The sequence below is a fragment of the Tiliqua scincoides genome, chromosome 4, assembly GCF_035046505.1.
Source record: "Tiliqua scincoides isolate rTilSci1 chromosome 4, rTilSci1.hap2, whole genome shotgun sequence".
NCBI classification, from domain to species: Eukaryota; Metazoa; Chordata; class Lepidosauria; order Squamata; family Scincidae; genus Tiliqua; species Tiliqua scincoides.
Window position 1 is genome coordinate 80,171,677 of NC_089824.1, and position 24,758 is coordinate 80,196,434.

General features: G+C 44.2%; 1 long non-coding RNA gene across 1 annotated transcript; it reads right to left on the reverse strand.

Moving 5' to 3' along the window:
- Positions 1–1,823: 1,823 nt before the first annotated feature.
- Positions 1,824–5,313, reverse strand: LOC136649495 (uncharacterized). The gene is made up of 2 exons (XR_010794403.1): positions 4,937–5,313; positions 1,824–2,930 (listed from the first exon to the last, which is right to left on the reverse strand). It is a non-coding gene; the product is annotated as an uncharacterized lncRNA (long non-coding RNA).
- Between the last annotated feature and the right edge of the window lie 19,445 nt (positions 5,314–24,758).

Below are 24,758 nucleotides of genomic sequence, written 5' to 3' on the forward strand. Positions count from 1 at the left end.
TCCCCCCATTGACAAACTGGATCCAGAGGGTAGGTGGATGGTGAGAAGATTGGAGACCATGTCCTATGAAGACAGATTGAAGGTGTTGTGACATGAAATCTATAAATATCTGAAAAGCTACCATGTGAAAGATAGAGATTTGTTTTCAGATGCTCTGCAGGGCAGGACCAGGACAAATAGTTTCACTGACAAGGAGATCTGACTAAGCATCAGGAAGATTTCTTGATAGTACAAACTGTTCAGTAGCGGAACGGTCTGCCTCAGAAGGTGGCATACTCTCCATTGTCAGAGGTCTTTCAGTAGAGACTTATCGTTCCCTATCAGGGATGCTGCAGCTGTGGGAAGTCTGCAGTGATCTTTCTTGATATATCCCTTTAAACTGTATTGTTCTATACTACTTGGATCAAGAAGAACCCTGGCTCTTTCCTCCCCAACTTTAACTCTCATTCCTGTTTTGTACAATTTTTGCCTTCGGCTCTGTCTAGAAGGCAGGAAAGAAAAGGTCTGAATAGTATGTTATAAACCTCAGTATCTAGACTGTTATCTACCAAGGGTCATATCCCACATCCACTGAAAGAATGTCCCTCAACATGGTGGCTTTAACTATATGGATAGCCGGACATCTGTAGCCCATACCTGTGCAGCAAGTGTTATGCTGCCTCCCACAGCTGGTTCCAGAAGGGGTTGCAAGAGCACGCCAACTCTGTCATCACTACCAAGTACAGTATGCACCATAGGACGGCCCATTCACTTTTCACACAAAGCTATGTCTGTATCCAGTCTGTAGCTGCAAAAAGACTTGCGGTACCTTAAAAGACTAAAACGTAGTGATGTATAAACTTGTGGAACGATCATTTTGTCAGATGCGTGAAGTGATTACAAGTAGATACATACATATAGAAAGGGGAGTTGTTTAGAAAGTGAGATAAGACAATAATAGGTATAACACAACTTTATGGAAAGAACAAGTGAATTCAGAAATCAACCAAAATGAGTGAAAAAAATCCTTTTGAATCTTTTGTCAAGCCATCTCACCACAGGTGGCACTCATGTTTAGTAAAATCCTCCTCACCACTTATAGTAAGGAGAATCAAATGGTGGCTGTGGTATGCATGCAAGTTGTCATTTGCTAAGTTTTAGTCTGTATTTCTGAAAAACATTCTATAATATTAACTCCCAGTTTAAATTCAAGTCTGTTTCTGGTTCTCAATTTAAAGCCCACTATCAAAATGTCTCTAATATTCTTCTTTGTAAATACTACCATGCTCCAAGCAGCAACTTTGCAACATGATGATGCAACAGGAAGCACTTTTTTCCACCTTGTCTTCAAAGCAGATTCTACTGAGGAAAATCAATATGGTGCAGTTTGCTACTTGGAGAAGCCCTGACATTCTGACTTTTCCGATGTGGCAGGGATCTTGCTGTTCCTCATTCCTTCTTCCCATTTCAGTTTTAGAACTGGACAAGTCTCTTTCCTACCAACTTCCAGTTATACTAGTGATAAAGTTCAAAACCAAGACTTAAAAGCCTTGGCAAAATAACCAGGACAACTATCAAAGTTAGCTCACAGTCACTCATTTTTCTCTTTCCTCACTATAAGATTCCCTATTACACAAGTTATGCATGCATGAAACTCTTAGAAGGACTGAAAGATCAGCTTATAGCAGGTCAACATGATGCATTCCTTCTGTAATGCAATTAGCATTGCAAGTGTTTTACATGAGACACATTTAATGAATTGTCTCAATCCCATAGGTTTATTCCAAATGAATCTGATTTCATTTTGACAAGACACTTTAGTAATCAAATATAGGATTGCAGACTTAAGTATTCCACAGGTCAACAATGGAGACTTTATTTATAACAAACAGGATAAACTTTATCATCACAGTGGCTACACATTTATAATAGCTCAACCATTTGTTACAACAGAATATTCTAAAGTACTGGTTTTTTTCCCTGCAAATACAATATTTGGCCAATTCTTGGGGAGGTGAAAAAAAATCTTAGTGTACAGTATTTGGTTCCACAAATTTGGAAAAAGTTTTTATGAAAAGATTCATTTAATTTTTCTACAGCTAGGGAACAGATTTATAATTATTTGTATGGAAAGACCCTTTTCTAAGCCATGAGCATGTAAAAGGCAGGCAGATGGCCAAGCCTCTGAGCTACTGAATGATATGTACTTCCAATCTGCCAGGTGACTGTAAATATGAAATGGAAAGGAAGAAGTGCAAGAAAGGAAATCTTATCTATGAGGCTGTGTAGCAACACTTTCCTTTCACCATCACATGAATATTGGCTAAAAATCACATTACAGACTATTCTTTGTTCTGTTGCTGTTCTTGTGTGTAGCATTATGCTTAAGATGCGCTGTCATATACAGAGAAGTAAATGCACTTGTCTGTCTGGCACAGAGGGTTAAAAATTAAGATAACCAAAAATCTTGTCTACATTCTGTGCTCAACAGCTTGTCCAAATGCTGCTTCACATTTGGCTGAACCCACTCATGGTGGCACAAGTCTCAGAGGGGAAGAGCATTCTAGTTTATAAAGCAGGTATAAAGAATGCCTTCCAATGGGCCCTTATAGTACAAAATTAGTATACAGACAGTATATCCTAGAGGGCATTCTTGACAATTGTGCCACTAGATTATATGAATGTTTATGGCAAGACTTATTCTGTATATTGAGTGGTACTTATTTCCAAATAAGTGCACATATAGGATTGTGGTCTTAACTACTGTAATGGAACATACAATGGAGGCTCACTTATGAGGTAAACATATTTACATAGCCCTATTAGAGAAGTAGTTTTGCTCAGTTTTGTATGGTGTTGAATCAGACTGGACTGGCAGAACTTCAGTAAGGGAGATTATCTGATCTTCCAATTTTGCAGCAACATCGATTCTATCCATGGTTCAGCACCTTCTGGTGACAGAGTAAAAAGATCAATTAACAGCAGGCAGAGTTATCAACATTCTTTACACTTAAGGTATTTTCAAACACAAGGCATAAATTCAACTTTGAGACCCTCCATTTGCTTCACAGGTTCACAGTTCATTTGGGATAAAATGCAAAAGATAACTTGAATAGACAGTGTAGCCAGCAAAGGTTTTTTGCATTTTCACTGCAGTCTGACTGAAGTGCCTCATGAGAGCACACTCTAACAGCCTGGTCCTTAACATACTCAGGAATGTAATCCTTTGTAAACATACTAGCAACCTCCTCTCCCTTCAAATTCCAGGGGTAGGTTGTCTACGTAAAAGGTTGCTTCATATCAGCTGAAGCTGACATGAGCCAGGAAGAGCTGGAACCCAATGTCTCAAATCACAAGATCAGCATAAGAATATTGACTGACATGATGAATTGGGGCTGTTTTGCTTGTCTGATCATTTGGAAATCAGTACAATCAGGTTCATCTCTGCAACCTTAAGAGAGCCCAGTATTCTCTCAGCTGGAATCTAGTTTGAACCAAGATTTAACAAGGCTCAGCACTGGAATCTGGCTTTTAAAGCCAGAATTACACTGCTTGTTTATTTCCTTGGTACCCCACCCTTCCTCCAAGGAGTTTAAGCAATGTACATTGGGTTATTATACCCTATCAACCTCATAACAACCCTCCAAGAAATTTATAGGCTGAGAGCAACTGAGCCAAGGGCACCTAAAACATAATCCTGGGCACATCTACTCAGAAGTAAGTCCCACTGAATTGCCATGCAGCAAGTTTTAAGAATAATCCAAATCTTGAAATGTGGCAATTATGATCCAGGTTCAAGTCCAAGCTCAGTCATTGATGAGTGAAGTCCAGCATACATGTGACCTCACTTCACTTCCAGAAAGGACCTCCAGAAAGGACAACCACCCATCCTTGCTGCTGTAATACACAGAGTTGGCACCACACTACATTGCATCAAACCACTGTGAATGGTGCAACAGTTTTTCACAGAATGTAGCATCACAACTGGATGGCCAGCTTCACATGGTAAGCCTGACAATGGGGGACTGGTCATCATCATAGTTTTAAGGGGCCTCTATTCTGTTGTGACATGCACAACACAGGCTTGATAGAGAGCACCCTTGCAATGTGATACAATGCTATGGAAATACTGAGAAAGTAGCAGTACACCTGCTATTTAGGGGTGCCACTTTTTGTGCAAAAGACATTGATATCTTTTATCAGGTAACAGGCAAACATTCAACTGGGAAAGTTTTCCCCTATCACAGTGGTTCCCAACCTGGCGTATGTGTATCCCTAGGGGTACCTTTAAGGGTACTTGAAAAAGAATTGAAAAAAGGCAGGTCTGTATTAAAATACCTTGCAAGGCAAGAAGGAAGGTAGCTAGCTGGCTTTGAAAGTCCCACCAACTGCTAGTCTCTGGTCATCAATTTGTATATTATCTGATATGGATCAGTAGTTTAAAAACATAGAAAATTAAAATAACAGCAATTATATAAATTACAAACTTTTTGCCAATATAAGGGGTACAAATGGGCTGCCAAGGGGGCATGCAAGTGAAAAAACCATCAGAAACCACTGCCCTATCACAACATCACCACATAAACTGCACCTGTTGATTCCCTGCCTGTGGGACATCCATCAAAGGCACAGGATATCTAAAAAAAACATCTATTAAAGGCACACTACCTTCTAAAAGGTTAGGCACCCTTCCATTGTCTTTCCCTGCAGAAACTGACCAAGCTCCAGCAAGATTTCTTGCTCCACTTAGGCTGCAATCCTATCCACACTTACCTGGGAGTAAGCCCCATTGATTACAGTGGGACTTCCTTCTGAGGAGACATGCATAGGATGAGGCTCTCAGGTTGCAATCTATCCACACTTACCAGGGAGTAAGCCCCATTGACTACAGTGGGACCTCCTTCTGAGTAGGCATGCATAGGATGGGGCTCTCAGCTTGCAATCTATCCACACTTACCTGGGAGTAAGCCCCATTGACTACAGTGGGACTTCCTTCCGAGTAGACATGCATAGGATGGGGCTCTTACTCCCTTGTGCTGGACAACGCTCCTCCTCCACTGCGGCTGGCGAGACTAGCAGGCCAAGGAGGAAACTGGATTCCCAGCAGCTGCAACTGCTGCTTGTGCCGCCTCCCCGCAAGGCTTAACCGGGCGCCTCGTAAGCGCACACAACCGGGCAAGTGCTGCTCCTGCCACTGCCACTCAGCCTCTCCCCAGCGGAGGGAGGAGAGCAGGAAGCCGCTCCTCTTGACAGGCGCTGGAGAACATCAGCGCTCCTAATCCGGCTACGCGAAGGGAGCAGCCGCAGAGCTATGCCTGGGTCGCTGCTTGTACAAAGCTGAACTCTGGGCGCGATCATTAAGAGAGGCGGAGGAGGCGGCGGTGGCGGCTGGGGGGCAGGGACACAATGCGGACGAGGAAGGCACACGTGCCTGGCCGAGGGGGTGGAGGATTGCCGCACTTGCCGCCTCCCCTCCAAGCGGGAGGGAACAGAGTCCGGGATCCAAGCGTTTACACATGGCTGGGAGGGAGAGCTTGTAGCGCAATTCGAATTGGAACCCTGTTTAGACTGCAACCCGACCCACACTTTTCTGGGAGTAAGCCCCACTTGCTACAGTGGGAATGACTTCTGAGTAGACACGCATAGGAATTGGCTCCGAGACTGCAGTCCCTATCCACACTTTCCTGGGAGTAAGCCCCATGAGTACAGTGGGACTGACTTCTGAGTAGGCGTGCATAGGCTTGGACACTAAATTTCACAGCCAGTTCATCGAGGCTGGCTCCTCGTTGAGGATGAGGCAAGTCTTGCAGCCTGGAACCTTTGCAGTTCTACTCTTAGAACAGGGAACTTCCTCGGATTGCAGCAGTCAGCGCTGCCCTGCATGTTTGCTTGGAAAGTAAGGCTGCAATCCTATCCACACTTTCCTGGGAGTAAGTCCCATTGACTACAGTGGAATTTACTTCTGAGTACACGTGGACAGGATTGGGCTGTCAGAGCCCCATCCCCTGCATGTCTACTCAGAAGTAAGTCCCAGCAGAGTCAATGGGGCTTATTCCAGGACAGTGTGGATAGGAGTGGGCTGTCAGTCCGGCTGCATTCAGTGGGAGTGACACGGGACCATCGCTTCCAGCCCGATCCCACGCAAGCCAAGAGGCTTCAGTGGGTCTACACAGTACAGTGTTTGCGTCTGCGTGGGGCTGTACACGTAGGTGTTGGAAGAGGAGAATCCTACTCCTAGTTTCCAAAGGAGCACATTTCTCCAGCGGGCAGTTGTTGCAAAGTCGACGTCGGGGCAAGTTGCAACACCTCCAGCTTCGGTCCTTCCCATTCCCAGTGGGGCGGGGGTGCCACTTTCTGACAGTGATCCCGGGTCTTCAAAACAGCTGCAGGATACGGCCCCCCCCCATGAATGTCCACGTTGGGAACAAGCGTCAGCTGCTGAGGTGCTGTCATACAGCTGCTGCTGACGGCCCGGGAGCCCAGCCAGCGAAGAGATCCCCAGTTGGGAGCGCGCCTCTTGCAAGCCTCCTTGCCAGGATCTGGGCTGGCTGGGAGCTGCTTTCCAACGAGGCACATGTGCAGGCAAGAGCCGCAGTGTTTCTGAGCATGTGCCGAACGCTGTTTTCCTTACCACTGAGTACGCAACCCCCGCGCGTCAGCCTTTAGGGGTCAGGATATGTGGGTCAGAGGACGAGACTTGCAGGCATCTTTCGGTTTCGAAAGGAAGCGAGGTCTTTGCAACATCTCTGCGGGCTGCTTCCAGCGCTTGGCAGACCGTGGTGCGCGTGGCTGAGCTTCGCATGGTTTCTGATGAGTACTTTAGAAGGAAATCAAAGGCAGCTAGGAGTAGCGTGTTGTGACGCTCGCTGAGGTTGCAGTCCTGTCCACACTTACCTGGGAGTAAGCCCATTGGCTATAGTGGGGCTTACTTCTGAGTAGACATGCATAGGCTTAGGCCCTCAGTCTGAAATCCTATCCACACTTTCCAGGGAGTAAGCCCCATTGACTATAATGAGACTTCTGAGTAGACATGCATATGATTGGGCTCTGTGGCTGTCCTATACACATTTTCCAGGGAGTAAGCCACTTTGACTATAATGAGACTTCTGAATAGACATGCATAGGCTTTGCCTCTTAAATGGCCTTCCAAAAGTCTGTAGCTCTCACTTTAGCCTACCTAACAGGGTTGCTATGAAGATATACTTGCCACATTTTTACTGGTGTATCTCTTGTGTCCATAGCAGCCTGACAAACACGTATATTACATTTTTGCCCAACCCACAGGTGTACACATTTAGTCCCTGTTGCTTATGTGCAACGTTGAGCAGAAATGGCTTAAGCAGACAAAAGTTTTTCCTGTTATGGAGAGAAGTGAAGGAAAAAGCTTCATCAGCTATATTTCTCTGTGATAGGCTGTAAAAGATACAAGAAAAGAGACCTTAAGCAGGTGAGAATTTTAAAAACCATACATATTGTTTTGTGCTGTTATAATTTATCTTTTCCCTCCAGCAGCTGTTTTATGAAGTTTTTTGCTAAATTAGAATATTGAAACCACAAATGAACACATAACGAAAAATATTATTCACACTTCTGTATTATGACAATACACTGAACCTAAATTGTAACCATATTTTAAACAAGAAGTTGAGGATTGGAAGACAATTGATTTTTTTTTTTATATATATATATATAATACTTGGTTTATTTTTGTTATTGTTTGTATTGTCTAAGGGGGGCTTATTAGGACTGAAAATGGAATGCAAATAACTGGATGAATAATGTAAATAAGGTAAAATTTTGCATATCTATCATTTATCTATAAATAATAATACAAAAAATCTCAAACACTACAAAATTTGAGGGATAATAAGCCATATGACATTTTTTCAGTGGGTATTCTCAAAACTTCACACTTACATCTGGGAAACTTTTGGATGTCCCCAAAATTGAGAGTGCCCCTCTCTGCAAAATTGTCATAATACAGAAGCAAGCATACTTCTGTATGCATACTTTAATAGATTTCATTAGACTTACCAGTACTGGATTTCTCTATCACTTAGTATATACTTGCAAGAAGGCGCTTGATTGTCTGAAAAGTGGAAATCTCATACATTAGTAAAATGGTAAAAGAAAAGCAGCCTGCAGCAAAGAGAATAAATAAGTGTATGATAAATAAATCATATCCCAAATTTCTCCAAATAAATCAAATTGTTTTATTTCCAGGTAGCTGGTAAGCTGAAAATTGGTGCATTTATAATCCAAGACTATCTGGTTACTACAAAGGACTGTAAAGGCACAATCCTAACCCTTTATGTCAGTGCTTTCCAGCACTGGCATAGCAGTGCCAATGGACGTGCTGCATCCTGCTGTTGGGTGTCACTCACAGAGGCCTCCTCAAAGTAAAGGAATGTTTGTTTCCTTACCTCAGAGCTGCATTGCCCTTATGTCAGTGCTGGAAAGCACTGACATAAGGGGTTAGGATTGTGCCCTAAGAGGTATTTGGCAGTCTGTTCTTAAAATGGGCCAAGGCCCACAATGGTTACAGTACTTTAATGTTTTTCAAAGTATGGAGCGTGACCCACTACTGGGTCAGGAGGTGCCTTTTGCTGGGTCACAAGGTAAAAATAAACAACCTAGGTACTTCACACTTTTCCATTCCCTGAAACTTATCCCACCTTTATCTTTTGCTTTTTTCCTTTTCCTCCTCTCCACCCTACCCTGCCTTGCCCATGGGAGCAGGTCTTAAGAGTGGATATCCAATACTACCCTCCCCTTCATCAGCTGCCGCTCAGCTGTGATCATGCAGCAGGCCACAGTTCTTGGTGATGACGTCATTGCCCTTGCTGGGTCATGGGGAAAAAAGTTTGAAGAACACCGCTTTTCAGACCACCCAGAAAGTTGGAATGCCAGCTTCATTTACTAGTATTGTACTTATCTCTAGGAAGATGCTTGGGCCTCACTCACTTATGAAGATACCAAAATTATTAAGATACTTTCACCACAAATTGCAAATTGATGTGGTACATGCAGTTCAATATGTCATGACGACCTGGGGTGACCAGATGCCCTGGTTTTCCCAGAACAGTTGGGGGGGAGCATTGGACAGTTGTGGTCAAATTTGACAAATGTCCTGGTTCTCCTTACTTGACCTCACCACCAACCCCACTGATTTGCCTCCCAGGCCTGCTGCTATCTGTGCTGCCACCCTGCACTGTCTTTGCCTCCAAATTAGCGTCTGTCTCAATCCACCTGTTGCTTTTGTCTGGCTGTGTGTATACACCCTGTGTGAGGCTCCCATGAAAGGTGTGTAAGAAAGTGACAAGGGCAGACTACTGGCCGAAGGGCAATAGTGAATGGCTTTACCACAAAAAAAAAACCATTGTGATGTTGGGGAGGAGTCATTTAGGGCTGGAATTGGGACAAGAGTTCGAGAGTGGAAGACACATAAGATGTTACACTGGGTATTCTCATCAGCAACAGACCCCCCATGCACAGCAAAGAATGTGTGGGGTGAATTAGGTACTTTTTGCTCAGGCAGGACAGGAGGGGTAGTTTAGAGAGGGGGAGAACCATTGTGGGAAATAATCGGACTCCTCAGCTCAGGAGGCCATACAGCAACGTGTGCAGGCAGGAGGAATTACAGGTCTAGCACCTTGTATTAGTGTAGGGTAAATTGCCCTTAATTAGAATTTTTTGCAAAATTTAAATCCCCCCACAAACCTTTTTTTTTTTTTTTTTTTGAGAGAGAGAGAGATGTAAAAGTAAAATGCACATGGTTGTAATTCCTTCTCCCACACCCATCTGGAAAGCATATCTCTTCCTCCCCATCTTTTTCTGTTGATTAAACACATTGCTCCCTCCACTCCCCACTGGAAAGACACCATGTCACTATACTTTGTGCCCTGGTTTGGGGGTTTTGAAAAGCTGGTTGCCCGACTGATGGCAGAAAAGTGTGAGAATGGGCCATTGCCTCTCCTTCATAGCTTGGGACTAGAAACCTGCCTCATAGCTGTGACCAGCACTCTAGCTCAGAGCAAGCCAAGATATAGGAGTGGCATGTTTGTTGTGGGAGGAGGGCTGCCGGTTTGGATGAGGATTGGATGCAGCACCTGTGGGTGTCATACAGCTACCCATGCTTGCAAAATGGAGAAGAAATATGGCACTGGAGGCAGAGCCCAGCAATGGCCCCCAAAAACTGAAGAAACATGGATTTGGGGGGCAATCTGGTAGCCCTGTGTGAGTTCCCCTTACAGACTTTGAGCAGCTATTTGCAGAGGCAGACAGGACCATAAGTCTGACAATAGGACATGCTTGGAACTTCCCTCCCTTCATACAAATCCTTTGGTCTGATGAGAGGATTTGCAGTGGCAGCCAGAATGCATCTAGGCTTGCATACTGCAAATTGTATTTACTGATAGATACATAAACTCACAGCTAGGCCAGTTAGAGGGGAGAGAGAGGTCTCTTGCTCTGTATAGATTGGTGCAGTGGTTTGCATTTGCACTTGTATTCCAGGATCTTAACGTTTCAGAACTGCTTGTGTAATTTGTCCTCCCAACAAAGCACATTTTGAACTGAGTCATAATTTGTGAGGAAACTTTGCTGCAGCAGGCCCTACTGCTGGCAAGTGAATTGCTTGCCGCCTGGTAGCTGAAGGTGTGCGTGGTGGATGTTGTAAAAGGAGGCTCTTGCTGCTGGCGGCTCCCTGAGGGAGGAGAAGGGGGAGATGTGAAAGTGGGTCAGGAATGTAACTAGACTCTGCCCTCCTGTTTCAGAGGCAGGCAGCACTGCCTTAGCGATGGAAAGCAGGCGTTACGCCATTGATGTTCCCCAGCCATGCTGGCTGATGGTTACCAGGGAATTCTGAAGGATGTGTTTCCCTGTGACCCTTGGAGAAGAAAAAAAAACTTAGTTGCCTCAGCAACCAACTTTGGCTTGGATGCAATGATGCAGTAAATATCCTAGGTGAGCTATTCTAAAACGGAGGAGGAGAAAGATGAGCGTGGTACAGGCCCGAAGCAATACTGAAGTTCATGCAAGCATTCTGCCCAGGAGGCCTTAAGCCTCAGCGCATGAACTTTTTCACTCCCTCTCACTCTCATCTTTTCTGCCCTTCATAAACTAATTTGAAAGTCGTTTGCACAGAAATGAAGTGCCATTTTCCATGCCCTGTTGACACACCCTCAGAGTTGGCCGACTGAGCATGTTACAGGACTGGCCTTTGAGCATTTCTTGAAAAGCTGGTTAGGCAAACCTGCTCACATTCATTGGGAAGAAAAAAAGCAAAATGCATAATCTGAAAAAAACCTTCTCTGGATTAGTGCTGCTATTAGGTGTTTTTTACTAGGATAGCTAGAGGCTCTCAGGTTAATGGACAGGACACTGGAGATAAATTGGAGACCTGGGTGCAAACCACCACTCAGCTATGGAAAATCACTTTCTGTCAGCCTAAATTCTCCACAGCAGAGGAGAAATGAAATGAACCTATGTGTTCTGCTCTGAGCACCTTGGAAGAATGACAGGACAAACATTTAATAAATAATGGTTTTTTTAAGGCAACACCTAATTATAAAGAGGGAGGAAGAATTTGTGTTTTAGAATATACTAACTGACTCACAGAAGTAGCGTATTGTATAATGAATAGACTTTTGAGTGTTCAGTGGCAACAGCAAGATGTTGTGCTTCAATAGGGAGAGAACTGGGTTGAACTTATTGACATCTGAGGACAAATAACTAAGCAGTTAATAAGACATTCTGTGCCAACTTACAACCCAATCTATCCACACTTTCCTGGGAGTAAGCCCCATTGACTATAATGGGACTTACCTCTGAGTAGACATGCATAGGCTTGGGCTGTTAGGGCCCATTCCTATCCAATTTTGCAGTGCCAGTGCAACTGTGCCAGTGGGGCATGCACTGCATCCTGTGGTGGAGAGGCACTCACAGAGACCTCCTCAAGGTATTGGAACATTTGTTCCCTTACCTTGGGGCTGCATTGCGGCTGCACCGGTGCTAGAAAGTTGGATAGGATTGGGCCCTTAGACAAACTGCACTCTCAGTTGCCTCATCTGTAAAACGGAAACATTCAAATGGCAATCGAGACTACTTGCTAGGATCATTGTGCCAGTTGAAAGCTAGATATGAATTGTAAAGCAGTTATGTACGTAAGTGCTAATAAAATAATATTGTTTTACATGACAGCAAGTACTGCTGTAGCTTATGAGATGCTAGTTTAAGATGAAACTAGAATCCAAAACTATCAGTGGTTCAAAATATGCAATAATCTAATAAATCTCTTACTATTTTATTTCTATCTTTACTCATCTTGCACTAGATTTTTAATCAAGGCTTAAGAAAGATAAAATCTGACAAGTTTTCTCTAGGGGCTAGCATGTTCCTGGGATTGTTCCAATCCTGCCTTTAACCACAAAGGACAGTAGTAAGCTTGGGAGACAGGAAATGTGGAGAAGACATTGCCAAGATAGATATGCAGTCTGATCCTGTGTATGTTTATTCAGAAGTAAGTGTTCGACCACTGAGTTTAATAGGACTTAATTTATTCATTTATTTTAAAACATTTATGTCCCACCTTTTCAGTTTTAAAAAGTCACTCAAGATTGCTTGTATAACATTAAAATACTAGAAAATCTACGAGGCATAATAAAACAGCAGGAAAAGTGTCTCAAACCCTGTTGGATCACTGACAAGTGGGGACAGTTCTCAATTCAAGAGGGTGGGAATTCCATCATTGTAGAATTGCTACAGAAATGGTCATCATCAATTGGATGGGAACTCGAGTCACATGCGTGGAAGACTTGGCAAAACACTTGAGTCTGAAGCCCCTGACTCATGAGTCACCATCCGTTTGGGCGACTTGAGTCGCCCACCAACAGCTACTGCTTGTGCCACCTCCATCTTGCCTGAAAGACCTCTTGCATCAATTCAGGAAGCCGTTTTTTAGTACATGCAAGGAGCTGTAGCAGGTGCAGCAGGGTACACTATATTCAGAGATGGGCTGAAGGGCGTGGAGCAAAATGGTTAACTTTTTTGTTTGCACTTAAAAAAACTTGCAGGGTCTTGCAATGCAGAAATTGTGGCAGCTTCAGCAAAAGTATCAATTTTACCTGACAGCTAGCTCAGTAATACATGTGAGGCACCTGCATGTCTACAGAAACCAGGGGAGAGAGGTGCCTCTTCTGGTTCCCGGGAGCATCCATTGGACAGAGGATGCATCTCCGGAAGGGGAGGGCAGGAGGAGCCATTTTCCCATAGGGACAAGTGGGTTTTGTAAGCAGGAGGAGGGGGCTGGGGTGGGTCAAGCAAACCCTCTGACACCTCCAGTCCACACTACAGGTCAGGTATGTCTCTGAGCAGCACAACACACACTGGCCAGACAGCTTACAGTTAGGTGAAGCAGGTTGCTGACCTGAGTTGTGTCATTCCGGACTGTGTGCTGTGGCTTGCTTGACATGCAGAGGGTTCTCCCATGTCCAGGATTTAGATTGATAGTTAGGCTGTTATTATTGGATGCCTGGATAGTGGGTACTTTGGCCCCCCCAGAACACCCCTTCTTTCTTCTAGTAACATGCTGGAAAGTAACTGTCAGTCACTGTGGGTACAATCCTAACTCCTTATGCCTGTGCTTTCCAGCACTGACATAAGGAAAATGCAGCTCCAAGGTAAGGAACAAGCATTCCCTTACTTTGAGGAGGCCTCTGTGAGTGACACCCAACTGGAGGGTGCAGCACATGTCCCATTGGCACTGCTATGCCATTGCTGGAAAGCACTGACTATAAGGGGTTAGGATTGCGTCCTGTGTGTCTGAGCAGTATGTCTCTCTCCAGCCTCCCTTGATTAAGCCTGCCTGTGTTGTAGCTAAGGTCACAGGGGCTTACCTATGGGGTTTCCCTCTCCGCTGTCATCCCCCCCCCGCGCCCTCCCGCCTTGCCCAGCTGGAATGTGCCCTCCCACCCAACCATGCCCCTAATGTGGGTGTGGGTGGGTTTCCTTTGTCGCAGCTGGGTGGGAAGGGAACAGGTCAGCATGTTCTGCACTGCTACCGCCTGACAGTTGGGATGGGACAGCAGGGGAGTGTTTAAAGGGAATGCTGAAGCACACACAGAGCCCAGCAGCAGCCCCGTTTTCTTCTGTGGAACCATGGCAGGCTTTTTAAAGGGAAGGACTCGAGTCTTTTTGAGTCATGAAAATGCTCTGGGCAACTCGGAAAGTGCCCCCATTATGACTAGTTTTCAAGTAAAGTCATGGGAGGCAGATACTTGAGACTCAGCTTGCCTGGATAATTCCATTGTGATTGAATGATTCATGTGTAACCCAGTTTATTTGCAATGCCTTAAACGTGTTAGAAGTTCAGTAGAATCAGATCCAGTGCATCTGTGAAGCAGATTGAAGCAGTCACATCAGGCAACCGAGTGTGGAGAGCTGCTTGCCTCCACTGCTCCATCGCCTTCCTGGGTGCAGAAGGAAAAAGGAAATGGAAGAGAAGGTGTGGAGGAGTGGTGTTTTAGGACTACTCCTCCACATTTCCTGTTCTGCTCCATTTCTCTCTCCTTTCTGAGTCTGGAGCAGTGGAAGTGGCAGCTGGTGCATCACCAGGTAAGGGGATGGTATTTGACCTATCGCCCACTGCACCAGGAGAACTAGGACCTGAGTGGAATGGAATCTTTTTCTTTTTCTTCCAGAAAAGATGTGAACAAAGCAAAGGAAGAAAAGGGTTTTTAAAAAATCTACAAGAGTTGTATTGGGAAATTTCTGTTTGAGCAATCTGGGGAGCACCCTTTCCCCCCTATTTTTGACTCAAAATGCACTTTTCTGAATTAACAATGAAAGTGAAAACTATATAGTTCTCCTGAAACGTCCTAGAGGGAGCAACAACAATTAAAAAAATCTTTGCCACTCATATTTAATAGCCTTCTTTTTAACTTCTGTGGGAACTAATCTAGTAGTTCATTTTCAAGTAAGTCCATGCCCTTACAGTGAAAGCCTATGCAAGTTTACTGAGAAGTATGTTACATTCAATGAAGATTACTCCCAGGAAAGTATATACAGGTTTGCAGTCTGAGGCTTAGAGATGAATAATTTATTCTGGTTTTACAACACTGTTGTATGTTATAGTGGAATTGGGGCCTAATCCTAACTGGGCCTAACGGCGGCACCAGTGGCATCACTGGGATTTGCATCACCTGGTGCGGGAGGCCTGCGCATCACCCCATGCAGTGGGCGGGGCAACGCCCCAGGTGGTGGGCATGGTTATGTACCATCGCCCCGCCCCAACTGGTCTTTGGCTGTACCTTTTGTTAGAACACAGATATTTCAATGTGGTTTGTTTCATTGCATTCTGCATGAAATTACACATTGATTGATATATAACATGATGGGATTAGTCCTCCAAACTCTGATTTTAGTGATTTTGAAAACTTGTAGAGTCTCACACACACACCCTGTGTCAACTTACTAACACCTTATTGCAGCAGTTCTCAAACTTTTAGCACATGGACCCACTTTTTAGAATGACAATCTGTCCAGGGCCATTGGAAGTTATGTCATGGCCAGCAGTGACATCATTAAGCAAATTAAAATAAATAATTATAAATAATTAAATTAAAATAAAAGAAATAATTAAATAAGGGGGAGCCAGTCCTGTTCCACCAAGTGAATCTACTCTGAAGTAAGTCCTATTGTGCTCAATAGGGCTTACTCTCAGGAAAGTGTGGGTATGATTGCAGCCTGTGAGCCCAATCCTATGCATGTCTGCTCTGAAGTAAGTCCCATAGTGGTCAATGGAGCTTACTCTGTGGCCTACCTGCAGTAACACCCCCCCCAAAGAATCAGTGAGATTTCCAGCCCTCCCAGTGCCCAGTTTAAAGTTCTTCTATTTCAGGCATATCCATATAAAGACCCTCCTGGCTTTGCAAGTGCAAAATAGAAAACTTCTGCTTACCAGCTCAAGCCTCTTTTTTGTCCTTTTTAGTGGGGGGGGGGGCTGCCTTCTGTTGTGCTCTAGCTCCATCGGATCAGGACCCTCCTGGTGTCTTCACATTTCCCTTTGCCTGGCCTGACCACAAGCCAAGGCATGTCTGCCTACTCGCGAATAAACGTGACTGTAAGGCTGCTTTGCTTTCCATAGGGCTCCATAGACTGCTGCTGGGAGGGAGGAACCTCCTTCTCAGGTGTTTTGGGGGGCTGCACTCATTGGATCAGGACCATTCTGACATCCTTGGAGTCCTCTCAGCCTGCCCTTTCCGATGGACTAAGGCAAGTTTGCCTACTTGCGAGTAAACGCAGCCACGTGGCTTCGTTTCCAGCTCCATAGATTGCAGCTGGGAGGAAGGCAGGGAACTCCTTGGTGTTTTTCTTGGGCTGCATTCATTGGATCGGGACTGTTCTGGTGTCGTTGGATTCCTCTCAGCCTGCCCTTTCCGACGGACTAAGGCAAGTCTGCCTACTCGCGAGTATACGCTCGATACAGCTCACTTTCACTTTCCATAGGGATCCATTCATTTTTTCCTTCTGGTTTTTTGGCCATAACATTTGAAGGAAAGGAGAGATTTCAATTCTGTTGTTTGCATTGCACTCCGCTGGACATTCCGCATCCAACGGTTATAGCATGATGGGGTAGCTCCAAATGCCGCAATGTTAGCGCGTCACCCCCCCAGGGCGTGTCACCCCCAGGCGCGTCACCTGGTGTGGCTCGCACCCCCCAGTGATGCCAGTGGGTGGCACTGAGCTCCAGCACCGGTGCTGGGTGTCACAAACATGCTGTAAGGCACATCCATGGCACCTGGAGAGGAGGGGCCACTGGCACTGGGCCAGTGCCAGTCGGCACTGAGCCTCAGCGCCATATGGATGGATGGCCGTTGCTCCTGCAGCGCCAGCTTTCGGCAGCGAGTATTTTCGGGGCGGGGATCAGGAAGTGGGCAGAATGTTGTGAGGGAGGGGGAGGTGGGGGGAAGGACTGGCCTGGGAGGGAGTGGGACTTGCAGACCTCTACTCCACTGTATCCTATCCTCCATGTCAGGCTGCAAGGTTCTCAAGTCTGCACCCCAAGGTAACCAGTACAGACTTGAGAAGCCCCATTGCATGCCCCAGGGCTTTCCCTGGGGAGAAGGGGATGAAAGTCCACCCAAGGAAACCTCCCATGGCCATGGTGCTGCTGCTGGATGTAGTGGTAGCCGTTTTGGTGCCACTGCACCCGGCAGGGCCGCCAGGGATAGGATTGGGCTGCCCATCAGTTGCTGGAAAAAGATTCAAAGCTAAACCAAACTAGAAGTGAGTTCCAGTCTCTGATTGGAGCAGTTTGCTGCAGCAGAGAGGCCTACAGAGGGGGCTGAGAGCATACTCTCCTGATGGCAGGCACTATCCTCTTGGTAAGTTCAAACAACCCTTGGTCACACCATCGCCATGATAGCTGTGGCAGCATCCCTGCCCTCGTCAAGACTTACAGGGTTCCCAACTCCCTCGTAGGAGTTTGGGAACTACTATTCTGGAAAAGGTCCAAGATAATGCATAGGATCTAGAGAGTCCAGGAGCCTGAATTGGAAGCTTCAGATTCCTATTACCATTGCAGACCTTTGTGCCCCTGAAAAAGCAACTCCTGAAAACTGTTCAATCTCAAATGGCATTTGACATAACACAAGGCAAAATGACAAAACTTCTGTGTACACCATGGAAGAATTAAGCACAAGAATAAGACCGGGAAATGGCCAGGGATGAAGGCTTTGCACATAAAAGAGTCTAGGTTCAATTCTTAGCATCTGCAACAGAGGCTGGGAAAGACTTAAATCTCAGAGATCCCCTGCTAGTCAGTGTACTGAATTATAGACCAATGATGTGATTCAGTACAAAGCACCTTCGTATGTTACAGGACTGTACAGGACAAGATGTACAGGACTGTTTGGATCTGGGCTAATGGTCACAAAGAAGTGTACCATGGAACTGCTTTTGCTTGCATTGCCCAACAACATGTAGGTTGCTATTTTGTATACATGGAGGAGTTTCAAAAGCAGTTTGCAACTTGGCATGGTAGGGGCTGAAGTTCACAAACATTTTTGATGTTATTCATCATTTTAACATCCTACCTTCACAGCGTTCTCATATCCTTACAACACGGTTACCAAAGTAGGTTGAGGGACAAGCTTCCTAGTGAACATTAGATCTGAACAGCAATTTGAAACCAGGTCCCTCAGCAAATCCAGCTACATTTGTACATCTGTCTTTGTACCAGATTGATTCTTATAAATGTTGAAAGCCCTATAGCACATGTTCACACCTATAAGAGATCTTTAAATTGTGCTCACTGGATCTAGGTATATAATTTTTCTTTCTTTTTACTGTAATCAGTTCTCACTTGAGAGCAAATTCCATCATGATGTGACAGAGAATTTTTCTATTCCAGTAATCCATTTAGAACCCAATCCATGTTCTAGAACAGGGGTGTCAAACATAAGACCCAGAGGCCGGATGTGGCCCACAGAAGCTTTTTATCCGGCCCTCAAGCTCTCAGCTGCTGAGCAGTGCTAAGGAGTTACTGCAGAAAGAGTAGCCCACATGAAAATTGGGCTCTCCCATATTTTGAAATATGATCAAGATTTGCCTATTTTCTCTTCTGTCATTTGCAGCTAATCAGTTCCTAAGTGAGAAAAAGTGCTTATTTTTGGTTAAGACCTGTTTAATGACATCACTTCCTGCCTAATGACATCACTTCTGGCCCTTAACAGGCATCATGAATGCTATTCGGCCCTCTGCATTAACCGAGTTTGACACTGCTGTTCTAGAAGATAAATGCTGAGTATAGAATACATGGACTTCAGTGCCTCTGCAACACTGGAAAATGTGAACACCCACATTTTCCAGGCACAATTAAAATTGTGGGTAACGCTAATCCATTTTGCCGTTGGAAGTTCAACTGGCCCTGATCTAGGCCCTGTCTGCTCTTGTCATAAAACAGATTGATTCTAGTGTGGGGTGTTGTTGTTTTCCTGGCAAAGAGGTGAACAAGTTTCTGGGCTTCTGCTGTTGGCAAGGGTGTACAATTTTTAAGAGCTGCATTCCAAAATTGTGTTCTACAAAATATTTGAACAAAAGTGCAGTCTGTAGCACAGCATGTAAAAGAAGAAGGTTATAATTTAGCATGCCCACATTGTTAATGCAAAACAAAACAAATGAAACCCCCAAAACTTTCCTGATTAGAGCCTATTCAGGACAGTTTAAGTATTTTTCAATAATAATTGATTTTTATTCAATTATTTGAATAAAAATTCAGCATTATTTATTTCCTAAGCAACTATATTTACCAGATCTACAGCCCAATCCTATGTATCTTTGCTTGGAAGTAAATCCTGTTGCATTCAGTAGTGCTGATCCCAAAATACGTGTGCTTAGGACTGAAGCTCAAATTATACAAACAAGTTGAACAACTAACAGCAATAACTGAGTTGCTGCTGCACTCCCCCCGCCCCCAAGTAAGCAAATGTAGGGATCTCCACATCTATTACGGTTTTCATTATGCCAAGATTACAGCATTTTCCTGTTTAAAATTATTAACTGGGTTCAGAAAACCAATTAAATAGCTGAGGTTCCCACTTTTAGTAGCTCACAATTTGTCTGTTTAATTCTGAACCTAATATTCGTTCACAGTATCAAAGGCATTTGTGGTTGTACATTCAGTCATTCTTTGTACTTGCCAAACAGGTTTAAAGGCAGACAGTATAAGGATGTGACACTGGTCCAGATAACAGCATGTGCACTCTTGAGAAGAGCTTCAAATTGCATTAAAAATGGGTGTAGAATAGTACAGAAGAATGACGGAAAATGTGTTACTGTCTTGTGCTTGAACTTAGTGGGATTAAAAAAAACATCTAAGGAAACGTTTATTTTGCACCTTTGTTTTTCAGAATTACTTACACCAGCTCCTGCTTATCAGTCCCAAAAAGATGTGTTGAAACTAGTCAGACTACTTTTTCATAACACCCATCTGCTGGAGGGCTTTGCAAAAAGAGTTTTGTAACAACATGGAGTGCTGAAGCTCAGGAACTGAACATTTCAGACAAGATGACTGTTCACTAAATGTTTTCCTGGTAAGTTTTATTATTTGTAGGGTCTCCTTTTTAACTATTTAGTGATGGTATGCAATTCCTTCCATAAGAACATATTTATCCACTTCAGGATACAGCATGAACAGGATGGGAGGGAACCAGCCACTTCAGGCAACGGACTGGCAGAATGGAGGTTTTGGTGATGGAGGGTGCTCCAGGTTCATTAAAAGGAAGAAAGGGAAAATACTGCAGACCAGAAAGAATGAGAGGGAACCTTAAAGTATTAAAAGAAATATTTTATTGATTAACATCCCAATCCTGAGCTGCCTGGTGCCCAAGGCTGCAGTGGTGCCAAAATGGCTGCCGTTGCATCCTATGGGCATTGGGCAGCTACAGGCAGTCCCTGATGCCTCCTTGGGAAGCAGCCCTGCAATGGGACTACTCAACTCTGTGCTAGCTATTTAGCCGGTGCAAGGTAAAACACTTCCATGTCGGGCCAAGAGGCCCAAGGTGGGGCTTTGGATCCAGCAGAGCTCGGATCCTGCCCCCCTCCTGCCCTGCTCCCTCCTCCCACCCCAGAACACCTCCCCCCATGCCCCCACTGACCTCTCTGCCACCCAGCTCTTGCCTGGAGTTCTGGGCAGTGTTCGCCTTTCCTACGCCTGGCGCTGGCCAGTGCCTGCGCTGAGCCAGTGCCTACGATGGCTAGGTCTTGTTGCAGGTCTGCCTAATGGCACATTTGTAACACTGCACGCTGGCAGGGAGCTGGCACAAAATGTTCAGGATCGGGCCCTAAAGTTCCAGTAAAAATAAACAATGTGCTTTGAGAAAACTCTTCCTCAGAAGCAAAGATAAATTATTTAATCAAAAGCTGAAAAATGTTTATGTACAGAGCATATTTTTTACAGAAGTCCAGTGATTCCTAACAGGTCTTGCAGTCTCAGTAGAACACTAACTTTTTCTGTCCCACATGCACCCCGTTCTAAGCTGCCACCTCTGTCAGCTTCTTGTCCAGCAACTCTTCTGCCTTCAGATCAATCACTCTTAGCTTGGCTCAGAGCCATCCAACTCTCAGAATGGCAGAGGCGGCAACTGCAGCTGTCTTTTCTTGCTTGCTCTTCAGGCTGGCAGCAAGCTCTAGGCAACTCGCTGTACTCTCCACATACTTCCTCTTTCTGCTTTCTTCCCAAGCTCTGCTAGCTTGGGAAGCAAGAGGAAAAAGCAGCAGTAGGTGGAGGCAACTAGGAGTGTGTATGTTAGTGTGCAGTTTGGGGCTTCAAGCAGGATGGGGGCTTAGGGTTGGCAATATATTGGCACAGTCCTATTCAGGCTTGCTGTTCCATCTCATCCCACTGAAAATGTGCTTCTGATGGGTTTCAGACCTGTCTGGAAAACCTTTTTGAATCCCCTGGATCCTCTTATAAAATGAAGAGCTCATGAGGTCATGTTGCAGAATGGCACACGAACACACTGATTTATTAAATTTATTGTATAATTACAACCTCTCAGCTTCCCAATTTTCTTAGCATAAAATGGGACAACCCCCATGTACACCAAACTTCAACTCATGAGAAGGATGCAATACAAATGTGATGACAAAATAATATATACTAGTGAAAAGAGAGGTGGTTAGACACTGTTATGCTCCAGGGCAAAAGACAATCACTACGGGAGACAGAAATATAGTTTTGCTCCATACCTGACTACTGTGAATTTAATGTGTGCAGAATGAACTGAGCTTTCAAATAGAAGAGAATATGATTGAACAAAATGTAGGCGGGCAAAATGAAGAAAAGCTTCTTTACTGTTGCAACAGCATTCCAGGCTATAGATGGGAAATTACGGCTTGCAACCTGTTACTTTTCCCTATTTGGACGAAAATATATAGAAAATGGATGTGTGGAGTAAAGGGAAAGAGGGAGTCGCTAAGAAGCAGTTCGGCTTGGAACAATTCTCTTCAGCAGTAGTTCCCAAACTAAAACTGAATCCTAGAAGATTCAGATCTATAACTATACAAGATTTACACTTTATAGGCAGAGACAGTTTTCTGAACCAGTTTCTGTTGTTAAAGCTTGTCAGCTTTTTTTAGGCAGAAAAAAGGCACCAGGTTCACTCATCTATCCACCCCACCCTTTCTGTGGTAGCAATTGTGACACAGCTAATTTGCTTGAGTCACTTAGCATTGCTATTCCTTGCCTTACAGGCACCTTTGGCAAGGTACTGGGTGATCACTCATATTCAGTGCTTTTGGTGCATACTAGCAGTCTGGATGCTGGGGTCAACACCTTGAAGAGTACAGAAGACTTGTTTTGAGTGTTGGGCTAAATGGCCTTCTGATCTCTCCCACCTCCTGAAGATCTGCATTGGAATCCAATTCCATAGGCCAGTGGTTCTCACACATTTAGCACCAAGGCCCACTTTTTAGAATGAGAATCTGTCAGGACCCACCCTGATGTCATGACCAGTAGTGACATCATCAAGCAGGAAAACTTTTAATAATACTAGGCTGCACTCCTATCCACACCCAGGAGTAAATCCCATTGGCTATCATTGTTAAAAGAATATACATAGTAGCTTGTTAAAAGTACAGGTCTGTAACATTTTCCTAAATGCAGTCACATACCATGGTAGCATCAAGTCTAATATAGTAAAATTACAATATTGAAATGAATGGCGACCCACCTGAAATTGGCTCGCAACCCACCTAGTGGGTCCCGACCCACAGTTTGAGAAACACTGCCATAGGCTTCATTACCTTTATAATGCTAATTGAAATGTCACATGTTCTTGTCTGACTGCCTTTTCCTGTCTTTCTAGGTCAGACTATTGCTTTGGATCCAAACTATAAGGCTGAATCCAAAGAGCTATCAGCCCCTAGTGCTGTCCCACAAAGGCAAAAGTAGTTCTAAGTCTTATAATCAGTGGGTACTGTAGCAGCTGTCATCCTTTTCTGTGTGCAAGAGGTTACAAGCTGTGACACAAGCAGAACAGCATTCTTGGCTTTGTCTTCCCTTTTCTCATGCAACACTAGTGCAAAGTGTAAAATATCCCTTCTGTAAGTGGTAGACTAAGCAGAAGGGCACCAATCCAACTGTCTTTGAAAGTTAACATTTTTTTTTACTTGGACCAACAACATACATTAACAAGTTTGATACTTAAATGCGGTGCTTGTTATCACGGGGCCAGAACTAGATATATTCACATTATAACTGATATCCAGTGATGTACAATAAAGTACAAAAAAAAACCCAGTCCCCCCACCCTCACTAAAATCCAGTGTCACACTGCCAATACACAAATAATATCACATCTTTACTTCTGGATTAATTAATCCAGAATTATATTCTTTTTTAGTTCAGAACCTAGAATCACTACTGAGTATTAGAATCACATGTCCAACAAAACATGCACTGAAGGAGTGAAGGAGGATTCTGTTTTCCCACTGTATTAAGCACATTGGATTGGTTATGTGTAAAAAAGAATTATGAAAGCGTGTGAGGTTAATGAATCTGCGCTTGGATTTAAAAGCTGATGAATGGAGTGACTAACAATAGGATCTGGGAAGTTGTCAGTTCAAATCTTACCTCAGTCTGATTAATTAGGTGCCAGTTATCAGAAAAGACAGTTGAAAAGTTGTGACAGAGAGGCCAAAGGATGTTTGGGAGAAAGAAAAGTCTACCATGTGAAGAACCACATAGTCAAGCAAAATATGCCAGGTAGAGAAGGCAATAGCTAACTCCACGCTGTCCATTATCTATATAACATAGGGCACAATCCTAACCCACTTTCCAGCACTGGCATAGCTGTGCCAGTGGGGCACGTGCTGCATCCTGCAGTTGGGGGGAAGTTACGGAGGCCTCCTCAACGTATGGCAATGTTTGTTCCCTTACCTTGAAGTTGCATTGCCCTTTTATCAGTGCGGGAAAATGGGTTAGGATTGTGCCCATACATACATACATTTAAACTACATGGGGTGGAGGATGCAATTTGAAGAGACTGAACTGGAGCATGCACAGGTGGGAAAAGAGTTGAAGCCCCCTTCCCCTCACTTCTCCACTCAAAATCACCCTGAAATTGGAGGCTTCTTTAACGATATGGTGTTTCAGTACATGTATTTGCATGTAAACCTGAAGTGAGCCTTTCATGAGAGGAAGGTGAAGACCAGATGCAAGGAGGGAACAGGAAGGATAAGATGAGGAAGGGAAAGAAATAACAAAAAAGATGCACAGAAAGCAATAGGTATATATTGCATTTCTGTATCTAAGGTAGCCATCACATTTACCAGACACTTCCTGTTTCCTGATTTCCTCTTCAGTGTTCCCAGGAGGCTTGTGGATGATTTGCTCAGCCAGTCAGACATTGTGAGGTACTTCTGCTCAGTTCTAAAACGAGTTACAGAGCCTCTGGACAGCTGTTCTCTGGTGTAGTCAAAGCTATTGACTATAATCCAGAGGCTTGTGAAGTATAAACTAAATTATAAATTTTGCTGAATTACAAACTAAAAACTAATCTTGTTCTGAGTCTTTGCTCTCTGTTACTCATCCCATTTGATCTAATTTAATTGAAACATTCTCCAATAGTATTTTTTGTTGATGAAAATTAGGAAAAACTATGCACCCATTTATAGCTAGACCAGTGTTTCCCAAACTGTGGGTTGGGACCTACCAGTGGGTCATGAGCTGATTTTTGGTGGGTCGTGAAAAGTTTTTAAAACATTTTAAAGAAAAC